General features: G+C 34.3%; 1 non-coding gene across 1 annotated transcript in view; it reads right to left on the minus strand.

The window, feature by feature from the left end:
• Positions 1 to 1,403: 1,403 nt before the first annotated feature.
• Positions 1,404 to 5,716, minus strand: part of LOC106881624 (uncharacterized) — a 4,998-nt gene continuing 685 nt past the window's right edge. Inside the window, exons 2-8 of the transcript XR_008265089.1 lie at positions 5,476 to 5,529; positions 5,251 to 5,304; positions 4,789 to 4,842; positions 3,341 to 3,394; positions 2,990 to 3,034; positions 2,108 to 2,161; positions 1,404 to 1,452 (exon numbers count right to left, since the gene is read on the minus strand). This is a non-coding gene — a transcript (uncharacterized LOC106881624). The remainder of the gene's footprint in view (positions 1,453 to 2,107; positions 2,162 to 2,989; positions 3,035 to 3,340; positions 3,395 to 4,788; positions 4,843 to 5,250; positions 5,305 to 5,475; positions 5,530 to 5,716) is intronic.

Here is a 5,716-nt window from a genome sequence, read left to right on the forward strand (position 1 = left end):
CGGCAGGAGATGGTGGCGAACCCTGCTGTACTCTTCCACCACAACTTTCTCCCACTCTTACTTCCTTTTTCTGTTGTGCCTGTAATTCAAAGGGTCAGCCTTATCACACTGTGTCACACTGAATATCCCCGAGAACTACGTTAAGGGTACACATGTCTGTGGAGTGCTCAGCCACTTGCACGTTAATTTCACAAGCAGGCTGTTCCGTTGATCGGATCAACTGGAACCCTCGACGTCGAAACCGACGGAGTGCCAACAACAACAATAATATTGATGTAGATCTTATTGTTCTCTAGCATAAGATATTTTATTGTCAGTATGCAGATTCCTCCAGAAGACTGTTGTAATTTAACCCCAGGTCAACTCAGATCTCACATACCTATGGTTAAAAGTATTTTAGTTATGACTGTTTTATCTCTTCCTTCAACAACTACACTATCCAATGACTCCTTCCATTGTTTCGATGCTAGCATGTAATTTTGAGGATGATTTGCTAATTATTTCTAGCAGATCAAGTGGTCTTATTGACATTCCCTCATTAGCTAAAACATCTCTCATTGGATTAAGGCCTATTATTTTGTTGTTACTGCTGTTGCAGTTTGCTCTGACTGGGTATTTCTGTGAAATAGCAGTAACTGAACTGATTGAATGAAATATTCAGTGGATGCTTTATACATACAACAGTTACAGGTCTTGAAAATATTTTTCCAAATATGACAAAGAATAAGAGTGAAATGTTTGAATTACATTGAAGATATACTAAAGTGATATCATGTATAGAAAATACTTCTTAACAAATCATCATCATCGTTTAACGTCTTCTTTCCATGCTAGCATGGGTTGGACGATTTGACTGAGGACTGGTGAAACCAGATGGCTACACCAGGCTCCAATCTGATCTGGCAAAGTTTCTATAGCTGGATGCCCTACCTAATGCCAACCACTCCGAGAGTGTAGTGGGTGCTTTTACATGCCACCGGCACGAAGGCTAGTCAGGTGGTACTGGCAACGGCCATGCTCGAAATGGTGTATTTTACGTGCCACCTGCACAGGCCCAAGCACACCGTTTAAAATAATAACTCAAATGCTGTATTAATTTGATGAGATAATAAGGAGGCCTGTATGTAGTTGCTGATCCAGAATGATATCTGAACTTGATGATATAGCAGATAAATTTCACATAAAACCAGTTTCTTTGCATGAACTTGTTTCCTTTCAACATCCTAAAGATGAAAAGAACTACAAATGAATGTCCCTTCATGTGTTTTTATGTCCAATGGCTAGATACAACTTGACAGTAAGTGCATGATCAGAAGAAGGAATTACATATGCTTTTCACACCTCATATAGTATTTCAGGTTAATGTTTCTTTGATGGAATAGAAACAAGATAAAAAGATTTTCTTACTTGATTTCCTTTGGGTCCAACAGGACCTTCAGCACCAGGTAAACCCTGAAATAAAAATAAACATTAGAAATTAGTAGATAAAAAAACAGCATTTTTTAATTGAACGTAATTTTTGCATTTTTATTTGGAAATGTTTAGCTGAAGTAGCCTTTTAATACCAAACCATCTGAGACTGCCCATTCTGGAGCTTTATTCAGATTAGAATCTCCACCATTGATTACAATGTGAAAGATAATAAGATTTCAGTTGGTCAACACTGAAATAGTTTATAACAATATAGAAGGTTAGAGGAATCCCACAAGGCCCATTCCAAAACCTTAATTATAATGAAAATTAATTGAAACAGAAGCAATCTACTCATTTAAAATGAATCATGAAAGAGTTTAGATCTGCTTTTTGTATTTCTTTCAATTAGTGGAAAGGAAATAAATCTACTCCTGGATGATTGACATGTGAATTGTTGTTATCATCTCAAAATGTTATGGTACATGGATTTCAGGTGAGCAAATAGAGCAAATCTGGAATTAAGTGTCATGATGAAAGACCTTGATACTTAATGAATTTTCTTCAAGACTATATATCCAACTGACCATCTGCTCTATTTATTTAGCTCATGAGGTACATAGATACTGATTGCTTACTAAATGATCTAATGATCCCCAAGATGGTTAGGACAGATTGTGAAATGTGTAATACTTACAGGTTGACCAACAGGTCCTGGAGGGCCACGTGGTCCCATGAAACCTCTTGGTCCCTAAAATAATCCAAATAGAAATGAAATGAAATTAAGACATGTACAAATGTTTATGAAAGATTCAAATAGTAAAAATGTTGAGGGATAAGGGATAAAAATATGTAACTATGATTTTGAAAAATCAAAGATTAATGTATAAAGTCCAAGAGACTCAGGTTAATATTAAGAAACTGGAGTCAGTTACTAGAAATAATCATCTTAATTATAATTACCATAAAATCTGTAGATAAATCAAATTAATGAATGAGAATGCAAGGCTAGTAATTGAAGGACTGCCATTTAACAAAACTTGAATCTCTTCTCCTTAAAATGTGGTTAATGCTAAACATTCTCTTGTCATTTCAAGGACAACATAAATTATTGTATCCGACATTGTAGATTTGACAACACATAGGTGGCAAAATTATGTAAAGCATCTCACAGCACACATCACCAGATATTGTTTGTTTCATGATGTAAGTTTGACAATAAATGCTTGACAATAATTAGGAATTACACCACCCAGCAAAATGATTAAGTTTTATATGTGAAAATGAGCTCCATTCAGTCGAAAAGTGATTTTGAGTTCTCCCACATCACCTAGTTAAAAATAGAAAGTCTATTCACTTGGAAATTAAAGATTACTTGTTTCAATTTAATCACATCTCCCCAACAATCAGACTTTCTCTCCCAGCAAATTTTAAATCATCATTGTTTAACATCCACTTTCCATGCTAGCATGGGTTGGACGATTTGACTGAGGTGTAACTATGAGATTACAGAATATTAGGATTAATTAATCAGATTAATAATTAACCAAATATGAAAGATGATTATAAAAATACATACCATTTCACCAGGGGCACCTAAAGATCCCTGTACTCCTTGCTCACCCTGACAAAGAAAACAAACAAAAATATATTGATTTTGTGTCATTTCAGTCACAGATTTTAATGAACCTGTGTATACAGGTTGTATGTATTTATTTTATTTTGAGGTTTTATTATGATATATAAAAGTATTGTTCATAAACATTATTGATGCAGTATATGAAAAAGTTAATAGAATTTTATTTCACTCTGATTTTATGAGTTGTCACTTGTCCTAGTGACACACACACACACACACATATACATGTGTGTGTGCATGCCTCTAATCTATGTATAATCTTTAAAAAGAGAAATTCTTCTAAATACTTACTTGTTGGCCTTCATGTCCAGTTAAGCCAATAGGTCCTTGTGGACCACCTAAACCCTACAAAAAGTAAAAAAGAAAGAATAACAATGAATTCACCATCAAACCTAAAAGTTTCTGGTTAACAATGCTATTTCAAATCCAATAACCCTCTACTCACCACATAATTTCCTCTCTAGCTTATCTCTTAATATTTACTAGTCACTGGTTTTATATATTGTCATGATGTAAAACTTTGCATTAACAGAAGGTACAAACAAACAAATAAGCAATGATCGTTCACGATCTGAAAAACAAGCTTTCATTCCAAATATATACATGTTGGTTAGCCCTAGGCCATCACTAAATGAACAGACTCTGATTATAAGCTATGATCATCTTGTTTTTTCTTTGCCTTCAGGGAATGTGCATTTAAGATTAGATGAACCATTATCATACAACATTTCCTTCCCTTTTTAATTCAGTCGGGGACTTATAGATTTGGCTGCCATTTCTAGTAGCTCAGGTGATCAGTGACCATGTAATGGTTTCCCCAAGGTCAGTGGGGTTGCATCTTGTTCTGTTATCTTTTTGGCATTATGTTGTGATAGTTATGCTCAGTGGTCTTACATTCAATATTGTTGTGTTTAGTGGTGTTGTGATGTTGATTTGGCAGTTTTGTCTCCTGTGATATGTTGTGTTGCAGTGTTGTTGTAGTGTGTTGTTGTGTTCAGTTTTGTTGTGTTATAGAGTCATGTTGAAATGTTGTATTTAGTAACATTGTGCTGCTGCATACATTAGTTTATAATATTGTATTATGAACTGAAACTCACATAAAATTCATTTAATCATTATAGTGTTGTAAAACAGTTAATATTTTCTAAAGGAAAGGGGGCGAACAGGCAGAAATGTTAGCATGCCTGGCAAAATGCTTAGCAGTATTTCGTCTGTCTTTACATTCTGAGTTCAAATTCCAGGGAGGTCGACTTTGCCTTTCATCCTTTTGGGGTCGATAAATTAAATACCAGTTGTGTACTAGGATCAATTTAATCAATTGCCCCCCCCCCCCAAAAAAAAATTTCAGGCCTTGTGCCTTGCATAGAAAAGAATATTTTGTTAAGGGGTCTCAGATGGCCAAGTGGAATGAGTGTAATACAACCTGAGCAGATGTTTGTTAGCATCCTGATACTGGCATTGTACCACATTTGCCACCATTTCAACTGTTCCTAGTATTTGGTTATTACTTTAGTTTATTACCCTAGAAAGGATGAAAGACACAGCTGACCTAAAAGGGATTCGAATTTAGGTTGTAAAGGACCTGAATTGAGTACTACAAGGCATTTTTACCTGATGCTTTGATTATTTTATTAACCCATTGACTATGTCCCTCATCTTCAGGATTAGGTAGAAGACTAGGGTTACTGTCAATAGAATAGTTAATTGTCTACATGAAAGGATAACAAGTGATTACTTACTCTATCTCCCTTCTGACCAGGCAGTCCAGGTAGTCCCGGAAATCCTGAAAGTCCCTGAATAAAAAGAAAGGTAATAATATTAAGTCATATGATATCATATTGAAGAACATCAATAGAATATCCTCAAAATTAAGTTAAACCAATGTTTTTTTCTTAAATTGATTATTTAAATTTTTTTTAGAAATGAAAATGATTCTTAGATAATAGTAATTATAATTATTTACATAAAACTAATTAATTTTGTTTAGTCACAGCTGAGATCAAGTTGTAGTGCTTTATACAGGTTTCAAAATCGTTAGATCTTTGAAAAGCATTTAACATCGATCTGTATAAATATTTTTATACTCTTTATAAATTTTATACTATCCATTCTTTATCATGGCCACAGTTAAATAGTTGGAACCAGTAATAGACTAAGGTTTATGGATGAAGAAATAAGTGTTCTTTGCAAGTAAAACTTACCTTGTCACCAGGTGGACCTGATATACCTCTTTCTCCATCTCTTCCAGGTCGGCCCTGACAAATAGCAAAGACATTAAAATTAGCCCCTTCAAAATATTTATACGACACCAAAGAAAATATTACTTTTTGAAACACACATACACACACACACACTAATATTTCTGATAGTCCACTGCCCTTCAAAATAAAAAAAAAATTTTTAAATTGCTATCAAACTGTACTTACTCTTTGGCCGGGCGAACCAGTTATACCAGGTACTCCTGGAGGACCAGCTGGACCCTGGGTTCCAGAAATTAAAAAAAATATGTATATGTTAGATCACATTAAAAAATAACCAACAGCAAAACAACAATAACAGCAACACATACACACACACATATATATATATAATATGTGACAATTATTCGGTAGTTATGATATGTATTATACCGAATAATAGTCACATATTATATTTACAGATAAATTC

The sequence above is a fragment of the Octopus bimaculoides genome, chromosome 10, assembly GCF_001194135.2.
Source record: "Octopus bimaculoides isolate UCB-OBI-ISO-001 chromosome 10, ASM119413v2, whole genome shotgun sequence".
Taxonomy (NCBI): Eukaryota; Metazoa; Mollusca; class Cephalopoda; order Octopoda; family Octopodidae; genus Octopus; species Octopus bimaculoides.